The sequence below is a fragment of the Desmodus rotundus genome, chromosome 5 (genome assembly GCF_022682495.2).
Source record: "Desmodus rotundus isolate HL8 chromosome 5, HLdesRot8A.1, whole genome shotgun sequence".
Classification (NCBI taxonomy): domain Eukaryota; kingdom Metazoa; phylum Chordata; class Mammalia; order Chiroptera; family Phyllostomidae; genus Desmodus; species Desmodus rotundus.
Window position 1 is genome coordinate 13,110,120 of NC_071391.1, and position 15,284 is coordinate 13,125,403.

A 15,284-nucleotide genomic window follows, 5' to 3' on the forward strand; every position below is an offset into this window, starting at 1 on the left:
ATAACTAAAAACTGCCGGGAGTAAGCCAGGGAGCCCAGCAACATGAATGCACTTGTATGGAGGAAAAACAAATGAAGAGATTCAGGCAAAACTATCCCCTTCCTGGAGGAGGCTCTTTAATCTTTAATATCTCTCTCTCGACACTAGGCCCTGAGCTTGCCCCAACAAGACAAAGGATAACTTCTGAGAAGCGAACACTTCTCGTTTGGGTGAAGGACTTCTGAGGAGATGTGTGCCATGTGTTTGCCAGGCTAACAGGGTTCAAGTTCTTCCAGTCAGACTGTATCACAACTGGGCAGGTCAAAGCTATAGCACACCCCCCACCCTCTCTCTCATAGCAGAAAGCGCCACAGGGCCCCCGAGCTTCGAAGAGGAAAGTGGTCTCTTTGGGAACCAGAAGCGGGCAAGAACGTAATAAAGGCAGGATGGAGATGCCCAGGCGGGGCTTTCCACTGTTCCAGATTGTTGTGCCAGTTTCCTCTGGTGCCTTCCCCGGGGGAAGCAGAGCTAGGCACCATCCAGTGAAAATCTGGAAGTGGGCATCTTTTGTGGCCTCAATGATGCCAGTTTGGTAAGGAAGAATGTGGCACTTGGTCTCCATGACCCTGACTTAATCTACTCAACAGGGAGCAGTTTAGTCTGAATCAGAAGAAATGAAGAGCCACTCAATTTATGTGACCTTTGACCCAACACTGTCAATCTATAATTCAAACCATTATGAAAACGAATGAGAAATCTAGTATTTTTATTCCATTCTTCAAACTATTTGTTTGTCTGCCTTTACCACCTCCTGATAGTAACCATATATTTGCTTTGGAAGTTCTTAATTGCTACATCCCTACCTACCTATTCAATGATAGGTTCTGAGGAAATAGCAGTGGGTAAGAGACAAAAATCCCTATTTTTATGCAGCTCACATTCCAGTGTGTATAGGAGCGGGGAGATAAACAACAAACAAGTAGACAAACAAACAAAATACTTGTAGAAAGTGACAAGGCAATGACATAAGTAAAGCAGGGTGGTGGGTCATGGAGTGACTGAGGGGGGACATTAGACGGGGTGGTCAAGGATAGCCTCTTGGAGAAGGTGTCATCTGAGCTGAGCCCTAACAGGATGAGAAGGAGCAAGGCATGCACGCTGGGGACAGAGAGGCCGGCGAACGCAAAGGCTGGAGATGGGAACCGGCGGTGGAGTGCGTTGCTTCGCACTTCCCTATTCTGCACATAAATGCTATTTCTCTGTCTCTGGCATGTTACAAGCTGTTACAGAAATCGTGCTACGAGGCCCGGGAAAGGCACGATGTTGAACACAACAGAATTCCAAGGCTTACAGTTACTGGAGACACACACTGGCATTGGGGCAGGTGGGAGCCCAAGCAGGTACTCTGATCCAGAGTGAAGACAAGGCAAGGGCCGCAGAAACTGCTTTATCCCCCTTTGCTGCTGCACGTCACTCCTGTGGTTAATTGGCACAGCGGTCCGTGTGAATGAGCGCAGGGTGTCCAAATCGCAGCATTGTTTCACACATCATCACTGCGAGTCGCCAACTGACAGGATTTAGCACTCTGTCTGGCAGCACCCAGCAGTCCAGCAGAGAGAATTCCACCGGATTATCCAAAGCATCTGACCCGCAAACAGGAATGAGAACATTTTTAAAAAACAACTCCTGTATGGTACAGTGAGCCCATTCGACATCGAATCAGGACACACAAATATCCAGCCACCTCTCAGGCATACGGTCAATCTCTTGTGCTTGTCCCCTATCTGCAGAATCCACGCTCGGTCTTCATCTACACACAGTCCTTCACTGTCTCAGCTGAAGGGGTGAGGCAGAGATGGGTGGCCGGGCCCTAGGGCGATGTTCCATTGTCTGACTCCAGAGGAGCGTTACAGGGAGTGGGAGAGAGCAAGGTCAGCGGGAGAGGAGGGCGCACTCAGAAACACAGGCCCTATCACTGAAGCAGCTGATATCCGCAGCCAGATTTTTATCTTTGGCAAGCCTGCCACAGGTCCCGGGTTCCGGACGAGGGGGATACACTGAAGGACAGAAGCTGATCTCCATCTACAACAAGTGGATAGTACTGAACTTCCCATGCCTCGTGGATTTCTGAACTTCCAAATTCTCCTAATCAAGTCCTGAGACCCCCCACGCCTCATCCTTCTCTCCTCTGAGCCCTTCTCACACAGCTGGTAGGTAAGATTTACTAGATGGAATGTGTTTGTAAAATCTGTTTTGTTCATTGGAACATGTTTATCTAGAAAGAAAGAAAAAAAACCCTGTCCCTTCTCACTATTTACTTTTTGGTGACTGCCTGCTGGGATTTGGAACTGGATAAACAGATGGACTTCACGGAAGGAACCAGGCGAAACGCCAGGGTGTGTATATGTATCTTGGTCTGAGTGTGTATGTGGCAAGTCCTCATCCAGACAGCTGTGCTGCTTTTGTAGGGACGTGAGGGGACAGCATCTTCTGGACGAGAGGACTCCCACTGTCCCAAGGTGCACCTCCCTGGGGGATCCTTGGGCTCTGCGATGCCAGATGGTTCCTAGCGTTCTAACCCCAGATATATGACCTCAATTTCATTTTCGGGCCTCTGGCTGTGGTAATCAAGGGTCGTGCCAGATTCAGAACGACTGCTTCTGATTTGCACTGCATTTGTCTGATAGGCACGGCTGCCACACGTGTGAGTGTGTGCACTGTCTATAGTGAGCTTCCAGCGCCCCGCGATAAACCGGATGCCTCTGCCTTAAAGGCACGCCCACAAGGAGTGTGGTTGTGGGGTGCGTGCGCACACACAGAAGTTGGGGAAGGCCCGAAATACAATATTTTCCAGGCCACAGGAAAAGTGTGGCTGCCAGAGGGAGCAGAGTGCAGTGAATACTCACGGGACAGCATGCTGCCGCTGAAGGGGAGTTGGGGGGGGTGGCGTGGAGAAGCTGTTTTGCTCCTAAATTTTTGACTTTCTCCAATATAAATCTCTACTGCAGTGGGTGGGAGTGGAGAAAGTGATGCTTTCATAACTCACTGTATTTCAATGCACTTCAGGTTTGAAGACACTTCCCTACATTTCAGGAGGATCTTCTAATAGTCAAAAAACTTCATTTGCTTCACAGGATAGGTTCAGGTGGATGGATGTTTCCCTTCTGGCAAAAGTCCTTTAAACAGCCGTGAAAAAAAATAGATGACAATACTGACCAGAGAACTAGTGTCCAGCAGAGCCACCAAAAACAAAACAAAACAAAAACACCCTCCACCCCCCCCAGAAACCCTCCCCCCCCAAACAAAACAAAACAAAACTGAGGTGGACTGCTTTCATTAGGTTCAGGTAGCTCGAAGACGAGAACATGAAATAGTTAGAGTCCAACAGACCAAGGTGCGGTAGGTAATGGGACCTCATAAAGACCGAACAAAAGACTCTGTCTCTAACAAAGGTCCTGCAGACCTCTGTACTGCAGTGCGCAGCGAGCAGGAGGGATGCTGCCCAGGAGATGAAAGGACTCGGTCGTTCCTCTTCAGCGAGCGGAGCCCAGGAGGAGTGTTCCAGGGTGCTCTCACAAACGCTCTTTAATAGTACCATCCAGAGCCTTTGATTCAAGGAACATGCTGCAGAATAAACAGCCTATTAATCTGAGTTTTCTGGTGTGCCTGAGTATACAAAGCAGCAATGAACTAACCCCTTGGCTCTCGCAAACACCCCGACTGCACTCCATCCGCTGCTCCACTGCACAGCTCTGTGCCTCCTCTCCACCACTGCACGCAATTTCCCCTGGAAAAGCTTCAGGGTTTGGGGGCCCTGATGGTTTCAGCTAAGAATGTCCAGACCAAACCCAGGCTGCAAAGAACTGGAAACAGCGCATCCTTGTTTGGCCATAAGCGGCATAACCATGTGACTTCAGGCTCAAACGAGAACTGTGTGGTAGTGTGATTGGGTGAGGAGACAAAGTCATCAGTCTGCTTTTTCTGAGCCAAGCTGACAGCCACAGGCCTGGGAAAGGAAGGCCCAGTTTCAATTGCTTCCCAGTCTTGGTTACCTTGGTGGCAGGAAGGGCTCCTGCATGGGTGGGCTTTGGGTGCCATTCTGTGGAAACATTCCTGGGCTTTCTGCCTAAGTAAAAATTACCAAGTAAGGTCCCTGAGTTTTCAAGGAGGAAAGGAGAGGAAAATAAGTGGCTGTTTCACTACCAGATCCTTTTACTAAGAGTTGCTCTTTAAAAACAATCAGGTGTAGCTTTTGTGATAACAGCCATTTGATGAAGCGTCAGGTTCTCCTTCCTGCCCCAAAGGAGATCATAGATAAAGAAGCTGATAGTATGAACTTCAGGCAATAAGCCAGTGTTCAATTGTTGAAACAGTGTAATTGAGGCTAGGATCATAGACTTCAATCAGCCAATCGGCAGTGAGAGCCAGGCGGCCTCTTTGTGTTCCACAGTCCTTGATCTCGGGAAAGGTGTGTGCTTCATCATAAAAGAAACTGGCCTGATAAGGTGTATAAATTAGTATCATTGCTACCTAACACACACACTCTCAAAGCACATGTACCATTGCCCCAAATTTATACACAAAGAAAAACACATCTAGTGAAAGTTTCCTTTGTAAAAATGGTTTCAAAAAGGTGTTTTGATTTTTTCAAAAATTCTTTAAAAAAAAAGATTTTATTTATTTATTTTCAGAGGGAAGGGAAGGGAGGGAGAAAGAGAGGGAGAGAAACATCAATGTGTGGTTGCCTCTCACACGCACCCCACTGGGGATCTGGCTGGCAGCCCGGGCATGTGCCCTGACTGGGAATTGAACCGGCTACCCTTAGGTTTACAGGCTGGCACTCAATCCACTGAGCCATACCAGCCAGGGCTAAAAAATTAATTCTAAAGCCCTCCGGTTCTATTTCAGAGAACTACTTTATGTTTGGTCTCTTCTGCTGGAAAAGAAAGGGCACACATCTTATAAAAGAGATATGACTGACTTCGAGATGCCAGAGAGTGCAGTGATTAAGAACATGGACCTCTAAGTTAATAGAGATGTTACTTGTTACATATGTGATCTCAGACAGGTTACATAAAACCCATGAGCTTCACTTTCCCCACCTGTGAATCAGCCTCACAGGATTAGTGTGAGGAGCCTACACCATCAACAATATTTAGTGCAGTTCCAGGGACAAAGTAAGTGCTCAACAAATGACAGCCATACTTGCTACTCTCTGAATCTTCTGAAGAGAGGCCCAGGAATCAAATGCGGCTCTGTGGAGGGACCAAACTGGTAGTTGGCACATGAGCTGCATGAAATGGAGTTTCTCCGTCCCTTTACTAGGCTGGGCTTAGGAAGTCTCCAGATCTTCCATCAGAGCACTGGAAACAAGGGTTTGAGGTCCATGGGGTTACAGATGAAAGGGGCAATGAGAGATCAAAGCCTAGTACTCTGGAACTGCAGACTGACATGGAGCTTTCCCACCTGAGACTGGTTTAGCAGATACAGCCTTCCTCCTCTGGCCTCCCACCTGTTTAGACAACCAGATGTAATCTGAACACAAGAGTGACCTGCAAGTACAGGTCTGGTATCAGACAGCCTTTCTCTGCAGCGTTCCTGGGTGGTAAGATGACAAACGTCCATCTGGAGGCTGAATCTAACCTTCCTGCCCTGTAACCCGGGGGGCTCTTATGAAACTGCTTCTTGTGACTAGAGCCATCAGCACCTCACTCCAAGGCTGTGAGGTGAACTTCATTAATATTGATGAGCTGCAGCTCCTTAACCTCATTTGATGTTTATTTACAACCATTCTTCTCATATGCTAATGAGTGACACTGGGCTCTTCAGACAGAAAGGAGAGTACCGGCCCCTCTCTGCCAACATCTCCTTGGCAAACTCCTGTCCCTTGAAACAGAAGGTTGCACAGAGGGAATGAAGCCAAATGGAGGGAATGCAGCAGAGGGGACAAAATGATGTGAAGAGAATGTCTGCAATGTGATGGGGGAGAGAGAAGCCCGCTGCTGGGGCCACAGTGTGACTAAGATTTGGTCATACCCACCCAGTGGGTAACAGACACAAGCCGAAGGGCGGGGATCTGAGGAACGAGGAAGGGGACACGTTAGATTTTGGAACTGGGGGTGGGGGTGGAGATGAGTGCGCCCATGGGTATCAGAAGGCTTGAAAGCCTCTCTCCAATCCATTTCATTTTCTTCTATGATCTTAAGAAATCAATAAACAGGGGACTGGGGCATTTTCTTTTAATCCTCACCAGAGGACAAGCTCATTGACTTTAGAGAGACAGGAAGAGGAGGGGAAAGGAGAGGGGGAGAGAGAGAAACGTTGATGTGAGACAGAAACAGCAGATGGGTTGCCTTCTGTATGTGCCCGACTGGAGATCGAATGCACAAACTGGGTATGTGCCCTGCTGGGAACTGAATCCACAACCTTTTGCCGCACACAACAAGGATCCAACCAACCGAGCCACCCAGCTGGGGCACTGGGGTAGATTTCTGTAAGGCAGTTAAATGCCCACAGCAATTAATTCTTAGCAAATGCTTGGCGTGGATAAAAAGTACTCATTGTTCAGAGCATCAATATGAAGTGGATAAGCAGAGAAGAAAAAAATCAGTTTCTCTTTCCTCTAAGTTATGAGTATGAATATCAAACAATAGGATGATTAAGCAACAGAGAGCCAGAGACCAAGGGAAAATATATATTTTTAAAATATGGCCATTCTAATATGTCAGGGCTTCTGAGCCTAACAGAATACAGAGACTCTTGCAAATTTCATAGTACACAAAAGTCAATTTTGGGTCATCTCATCCATTCAAAAAGTATGAAAAAACTATGTAAGACATGAGGAAGATGAAAGAAAGTCTTTGGATATATAAAGGTTTATTAAGATCAGTAGCAACATCAAACTTAAAGTTTCTTACATGCCTTGGCAAGGTGGCTCAGTTGGTTAGAACGCTGTCCTGTGCACCAAAAGGTTGTGGGTTCGATCCCCGGTCAGGGCACATACCTAGGTTGCAGGTTGATCCTTGGTCAGGGCGTGTATGAGAGGCAACTGATCGATGTTTCTCTCTCTCTCTCCTTCCCTCTGTCTCTAAAATCAATAAATATATCCTTGGGTGAGGATTAAAATTTTTTAAAAATAAAATTTCTTACTACTTAAATGCCAATTCCCACTGTATTTTCTGTCTTTGTTGCTTTGCACTTTACACTACTATTTAGATAATTATTCCCTTCCTGCCTGCGGGGTCCACACCCTCTCCTTTCTCCCAATCTGGCTTTTTCTGTGAAGTACTTTGAAGATCATGCCTACCCTTGATGTGCCTCTCTGTAAGGCTAAATAGGCAGGAGAAAAAAGGAATCTTTTACCTTAAAGATTTAACCGCATTTATATAAGTACAAAGTATTGGTTCTAACGGGTAGATGTTATGTTTGAGTTGTCTGTCTGAAATCATCATCCCTTAGGGTACGATTTCATCTCTTTCAAGTTTTCTATGAACTCAGTTCCTGTTGGACTGAAGGAATCAATAGCAACGTGCATTGCGCCCCGCGGTCTGCAGCTCACCTCTGCTTAGGGACAAATATGTCTGGAAGAGCAAACTGACAACTATATTCTTGTCCTAGACTACAGCAGTGTTTTTCAACCATTTTTTTCCCTTTGCTTATTGCCCCTGCCCTGACTTTTTAGACATTTTCTCCAAGTGCCCACTTCCATGAAATGTTAACACCATATATACACTGTGTGTGTGTTGGACTGGAGGGCCACAGATCCACAAACCACTGTAATATCCAATTTTTTTTTTTTTTTGCCTCTCAAACAACCAATATTTGCTCCCTTAGGGGCAATATTGCTCCCATTTAGAACTCATGTTCTAGAGATTTTTAAAAAGTATATCAACTGATTTAATGTGTTCTAGGATTGAACCTAACATTCTCCCAAAGTGAACCATCAAACAATTACATCCCTGTTCTGATTTGAGAGAGAGAGAGAGAGAGAGAGAGAGAGAGAGAGAAAGACATCTTTGTGCCCATCTAGTGAGAGTTCTTCCCAAGAAGAGACCAAGATCCTTGTTTTCACACTGGACCTGATCTACCCACAGAATAAATGGCTAACTTTTTGGCTGTGGGTTAGCTTTTTACAATAGTCCTATTTTAGTGCTGGAAGAGGTAATAGATTGTCAGGTCCCTTAGGGACCCCCAAATAGTTCACTCTCTTAAAAGTCAACAATCTATTCCCCTGTAAGAGTAGAATTAAGTTCATTATCTCATTATGAAATTTCTCCCAGACTCCAGAGGAAGATAATGATTGGCACTGCTATTCCCCTTTTACAAGTAGAGAAATAATGACATGGAGAGATTAGGTAGCTTAATTTAGGTCACAGGGACTGACGTTTCTTCATGTAAAAATCTTATCTGTCACACAAGGTCACTCTGAGGATTTCTGGACCTTATGTCTTCTAGATCCTACTTTAATCTAGGATCCTGGAATCCTGCTAGAAAAAAGTTTATAAAGGTTGTTCTGCCTCTGCCAACCCCTTTTCTCCATCTAACAGCGCAAAAGCAAAGGGAGCCACTAACAAATAAGAACTGATAAGGAGAGAGGAAGAGAAGCAGGCTATTGTCCTAAAGGTCACCGCTGCACAAGCGAATGGCTTAGGTAGCACAGTCTACCACACAGGGAGGCACACAAAAGGTTTCTTCTGTAAGATGAATAGCACCATTTTGTAGGATCAGATGGGACATATTAAATGATAATTTGCTCCTCAGAAGATGCAAAGGCTAAAATAAGATCTCCCACAAAACATGAGAAATTCATATTTTATTTAGGAGTCATGGAAACTGACCACATCTTAAACTATCCCTATTTGAAACTTGCTGTGAGTGGGAATTAGAGGTTGGCAAACTCACTAAAAAAATACTGTCTGAGAGGGCTCTTCTCCATAGACTAGCCTTGGGCTCATTTAATTCTCCCAATTAAGCTGGTGTTAAAATTCCCTCAGAACAAAATACAGCATATTTGTTCTAAAGAGTGACTTCAAGAGATAACTTGTCCATCTCATGCTTTCAAGCAGATGTGTACGTAATTCATTCCTCACAGCCAGACTCTACTTATTAAAAACAAAACAAAGAACTTCAGGGAAGGACACTCTGCAATACTGCTTAGGAACTCAGTACGACATTGAAATACATCATCTGCAATAAATGTGCCCTCATGTGTGACCTTAGTCCTTCACAGTGCAATCAAAGTTTGTTTCCTTTTTGTTTGGAGAGATGGAGATGAGCTAATGACGGGTTAAAGGCTTCAACTTGAATTCAGAATTCCCAGAGCCAAAAGATACACCCTAGATCAACATAAACACATGAAGGCAAAGGTCTAAGTACTATATCCATTAAGCTCAACTAGCTTCTGATACAGAACTATTATGCTAGTGGTTTCTTTTGCTGTAAACCAGGGACAAATTTGAGAGAGGGAAAAAGAAATAAAACTTGACACAGCCTCAAAGAAAATGAAACTTATAACTATTCTGGACTAAAATAAAAACTAGAATATTCAAGGTATGGAAATCGAAAAAGGGACTCTTCATTGCAGAAGAGTCATTTAAATGAAAGACCGTTTCCTCCTGGATGCCACAAAACAGAAACAAACGGGGGTGGGGGCAAATCCTTTAAAGTCTTGGACATCAGAGCAAAGGAACTAAACTGCAAATACTCCAACTCGGATTAGGTGGGGAAAGAGAGCCCCCCCAAACCCTTGCTCATGTGGGCTACAGCATCTATCAGTGAACTGGAGAATGAGTGGAAGTGAGCGTCAGTGTGCTCCAATCCTGACTTGTTCATTTCAGCAGCATTTGTCCCTCTTATGCTACCCACAAAGCTAGTTAAAGAAACGATCCTAGATTCAGGAAAAGGCTAATCTTTTTCACTGGCACGTGACCAAAGAAAACACATTCTCCAATGAGCAGTATAATAAGGCAATAAAAATAAGATTGTACTTATCAAACATTTTTATCTGAGGCACTCAAAACATTTTTGCCAATATTATGCCCAGTTCCCATTTCCCCTTCACCACCTTCCCCACCACGGTGGGAGTAAAAGCAAGCTTTTAATAGGAAGGATGTCTCCTCTGCATATTGATGTAAGTCTGATGAATACAGTTTTAGGAAAGGAACTTCCCAAGGAGGCTGTGGGTGGGGACTCTGGGGATTCTCCAGGGAGCCAGATCCTCCAAGCACACAGGTAAAGGTTGTGTTCTGCCATTTCCTCTTGACAGACATGGATGCTGCCAAGAAGAGCAATTCTTTATATCTGGCTCAGGAACCCAAAGGGAAAATTCAGAAGGAAGGATAAGAAGGCATTTTCCAATCCAGATATAAGTAAGGAAACAGTTCTGACTCACTGACCTTTTTTTTCTACAGGTGGTATTATCCTGCTTTTATGCTCAATGAACAGTGTGGTATGGAAAGTTCTGTTTTTAAGATAAGTAATTCATTGAAACTTACAAAGAATGTCGGTGACAAACAGTTGTAGAATCCCAGGATCAATTTCAAACAGTGATTGATGTAGGTTATCAGAAGAGCCCTTAGAGGTTTGAGAATTAGAAGCTTCAATACTTTTTTTTTTTTTTTTTAAATAGGAAGACCTACTAGACCAACGGTTTATCACAATACAGTGGTCCAACCTCAGGGAAACAGATATCAAAACAATTTTACAATGCAAGGTTAAGTGTCCAAGTAGGGCTATTTGCTCCATAGTTTTTTACAAAACACCATTCATGCTGTCACACTATACTACCGAGTTGTGAGACTTATACTGTCAGGCAATAAAGGTGGTGAGTATGTCACAGAGTGTTGGCCTGAAAGTTGGAGGAATATGGTGAAAACAAACACAACAGTCATTTTCTTTGCTCTATGTTCCAGGGGGTGGGTCTTTCCTGGCCTCCGCACGGATGTTTGAAGCCCTGCTCTAGACGAGATGAAGGGCCTTTTCCCCAGTGTACTATGCTGGGCACTGGAGAAGTTCCTTGCTTCACTGGGGCACCCGGAAGAAGCCAAAAGGGCTGTATCAAGTGCTAAATATTGTGGGCAGGATGGTTTGAAATTTCAAGTATGTGATGCCTTTTATAAAAAGATACTATAAAGCCTTAAGTCCTCTGTATTTGAATTTTGGAACCATTTTAATAATAATCTCCTTATTTTTTTCTGGTAGGCCTTGACACTGCAGAAAATCCTTAGAGTGATATAACTGAGAAGAGATTTTTTAAAAAAGATGCTTATTATGTACAAATTGCCATTTATAAAAACAGTTGTGGGGATGTAAAGTGCAGCACAGGGAATATAGTCAATAACGTTGTAACAACTGTGTCTGGTGTCAGGTGGGTACCAGACTTACCAGGTGACCACTTGGTAAGTTATATAAATGTTTAATCATGGTGTTGCACAACCAAAGCTAATATAGTATTTTATGTCCATTGTAAGTGAAAAATTAAAAAAGTATTAAAAAAGAGTAAAGACAACTTTTGTACGCACACAAAAAAGATGCTTATTTTTTTATGAGAAAATCAGATTGAATATCATCAACTAGTCAGCGACTATTTTGAATGAATAGAGACTTTACAATGAACACATAGGTCATGATAAAAATAATTAGGATGAAAGGAATCGTTACATTTCCATGAAACCAAAGTTTATGAATACAATTTCCTATTGCTTGAGATAAACCAAGAAATCTGAATTTGACCTTGGCTTATCAAGTCAAGGCACCCAATTAATGATTGCTCCCCTTCACCCAGACTAGTGCCTCCAGGCAAGAAAGCAATTAAACTTTCATTAAAAATCAATTATCTGCCCACGTTTATGAGGTACCTAGAATAGGCAAGTTCGGAGAGACGGAGAGTAGAATCGAAGTTACCGAGGCTGCGGCGGGGTGGGGAGAAGTAGGGGTTGCTGTTTAACAGAGAGCAGAGGTTCAGTCTCAGATATGAAGAAGTTCAGGAGATGCAGAGTGACGACGGCTGCGCAACACTGTGGATGTACTTAACGCTGCTTAATCACACACATCCGTGGTTGAAATGGTAAATTTATGATGTGAATTTTTCACAATAAAAAATAATCTTATTTTTAAAATACCCAGATAAAGGGTCCTTCAATCACTGCTTTACAATAATGGAGCCTAGGTAGTTCCCCAAATTTGTCTGTTCACCAGAGTCATTTGGGTGCTTACGTAAGGGGCCGACCCTCCGGCCCCACCCCAGATCACAGTGTGGGAGCTAACTGGGTCCTACGGCAGGACAGTGAAGAGACAGTTGGATGCTGTCTCTACTGGGGCACAGTGGTGCCGATTCAAGACGCTTACCAACCTTTAGACTTCTTCACCTGTCCTGTGTCTTCTTTTGTTTTCTCGATTTTTTTATTGTGGTAAAACACATATAAAGTATGAAAAAAGAATAGACAACTTTTGTATGCACACAGAAGTGGAGCAGCTCGGTGGCATTAGGTCCAGCCGCATCACCACGAGACCATCACCGCCATCCATCACCAGAGTGCTTTTCGTCTTGCCGGTCTGAAACTCAGCACCTGTTAAACGCCGACCTCCCGTTCCGCCCTGCCCCAAGCCCCTGGCAACCACCCTTCCCCTTTCTGCTCTTATGCTTTTGACTACTCTAAGTACCTCACACAAATGGCATCACACAGTATTTGTCTTTTTGCGACTGGCGTCTTTCACTCAGCGTGATGTCTTCAGGTTCATGTTGTAGCGTGTTAGAATTTCCTTTGTTTCTTAAGGCCGATAATATTCCATTATATGTATGCACCACAATTGCCAATTATCCACTGATTTGCTGATAGACACTTGGGTTGCTTCCACATTTACTGTGAATAATGATGCTATGATTATGGGTGTACAAATATCTCATTGAGACTGTGCTTTCAATTCTTTTGGATATATACCCAGAGGTGAAATTGTTGAATTATACTGCAATTCTATTGGTAATTTTCTCAGGAACCAGCATACTGTTTTCCATGGAAGGCACACCATTTCACATTCCTACCAACGATACACAAGGGCTCCAGTTTGTGGACATCCTTGCCAGCACTGGCAATTATTTTTTTAACAACAGCCATCCTAATGGGTGTGAGGTGTTATCTCATTGTAGTTTTGATGTGCATTTCTCTAATGATTAGGGATGTTGAGCATCTTTTCATTTCATTCATAGCTTATGGTCATTTGTATATCTTCTTTGGAGAGATGTCTATTCAGGTCCTTTGTCCATCTTTGATAGAGCTGGGTTTTGTTTTGCCTTGTTTTTGTGGTCGATATCCTTGTGTTTTAATAGTTGTCAGATTTAATTTACATAGAGAAGGGTCTGGTTTAAGCCTCTGATATAAAAGTTGTTTCCGAGAGATAGCACACTGTTGTTGCATTAAGGTGAAACAGTTATTAGGAGCCCTCTCTGCACCAGGCCTTTGACTAGACACTGGGATCATAAAACTCAATACAGCATGGGCTCTGTGATTAAAGAACTTAGCATAATGGGGAAAACAGACACTGATTTCAAAACATGCTGGTGATGTAATGACATGGAGCTCCGAACACGCAGACAGGATTTAGCCCACCTGATGGGCTGAGGTGGGACTGCCGAGGGAAGGTCATCTGGAGAAGATGAGTACTGCAGTGGGAGTTTATCCAGGTGAGAAGATGGGGTGGTCGTGCTACCCGAAGAGCCTAAACACAGGCATCCTCACGGGAAAGGACATATGAGGTGAGGGGAACTACCAGGACTAGAGTTTATAGGATTGAAGAGTACATTGTAAGGCAAGGAGTTGCTGGAATTGAGGCTGAAGAGAGAAGCTGAGATCAGTCATAGAAAGCCTTGGGTGCTTCATTCTAGAGATGATGGGGCACATTAAATTGCTTTAAGAAAAAAAGCAGCATAGTCAGATTTTCTCTGTACATAGATCACTTGGACTCTGAAGCGGGAGCCAAATGGATGGGAGAGACTGCAAAGGTTCATATAAGGACTGGGGCAGTGATAACGGGAGCCCAGAGGACTGGTCAGGTGTTTAAGAGCCGTTTGGAAGGTCGGATCAGTCAGACTTCTTAGCTGACTGCATGTGGGAGTTGTGGGGGAGGAGCATCCAGAATGGTAAGACTGTAACTCTGGGACTGATATGGGGAACCCAAGAGGACAGGCAGACAGATCCAAGGGTAGAAGGCGAAGAGCTGTTTCTGACACGTTGAAAATGAGGTGACTGTCAGATGCACCAGTAGAGAGAGGTCTGAGGACACTAGAGGAACGGGTCTGCTGTCCAGGGGGAGCTGAGGACTAGCATACAGTTTAGAAGTCACTTGTCTAAGGTGGTAGGAAAAGTCAAAAGAAGACGAGACTTCTCAGTAACTATGTTTAGTGAGAAAAGTCATGAACCAAGTGGGAAACCCTGGGGAAGACGACTATTTAAGATGAGGAGAGAGGAAGAGTAACTTGTGAAAGACACTGGGAGAACTGGTCAAAGATGTAGGAAGAAAGAGGTAGTAGAAAAGGTATAACCTTGAAGCCAAACAGAATCAACTTAGAATCTCTTCTCTACTGCTTATTATATGGCCTTGGACAAATTAATTGTGAGCCTCAGTTTTCCTCTCTATCATATAGAGATAAGAATACCAGGAGGGTTGTGATAAGGGTTAAATTTGATACTGTTATGGATTATAACTTTAAAAAGTGCCTTGCCTCATTGCAGGCACTCAACAAATGTTATTTCCTTTTTTTTTTTAGTCTGACTGTATTAGGTTCCTCTCTCTGGAAGTAACAGAAAGCAGGGTATCCCTAATTGTCATGTAGTTTTTAAGGGAGTCAAGCCTAGAGATGGATTGGCCTCTGCCGATTCACAGTTACTCTAAATTGAAGCCACAAAGATGCAAAAAAATTCAGGCTTGCATTGGCCTTCTTGATGTCCATATAACTACTGCTCTCCTATGGTGTTATTACTGTTTTTCCAGAGCACTATTCCTTGGCAGCTAGCTGCTCTGTGATGAATAAAATGGGTAAATAATAACATATTTGGAAAGGACTAGGAATCCACAGTTGTTGGAGGTGGCATCAGGTTCATTTTTGGCTCAAGGAAGAGATGGGAGTTTTGTGTACGACAGGTGGTGAAGAGGTCCTGGAACGCCCCAAAATGCTAAAATCAGAAAAGGAAAAATTCTTTGTGACTCAAAGATTAGTTTGGTAGAGATTTTTATTTCTGCTGGAAGCTAAAACATGTATTACATCACCTTGGCAGAACTGCTTTTAATGATCTGTAAGCTTCAATGAAACA

The 15,284-nt window shown here is 43.8% G+C and overlaps 1 protein-coding gene and 1 long non-coding RNA gene across 3 annotated transcripts in view; one reads left to right on the forward strand and one right to left on the reverse strand.

The window, feature by feature from the left end:
• CSTPP1 (centriolar satellite-associated tubulin polyglutamylase complex regulator 1) overlaps positions 1-15,284 on the reverse strand; it is a 156,194-nt gene that overhangs the window by 40,495 nt on the left and 100,415 nt on the right. The gene's annotated exons all lie outside the window — the stretch shown is intronic.
• Positions 1,353-11,009, forward strand: LOC123479568 (uncharacterized). Its single transcript, XR_006655216.2, has 4 exons — positions 1,353-2,189; positions 2,340-2,375; positions 10,244-10,346; positions 10,890-11,009. It is a non-coding gene; the product is annotated as an uncharacterized lncRNA (long non-coding RNA).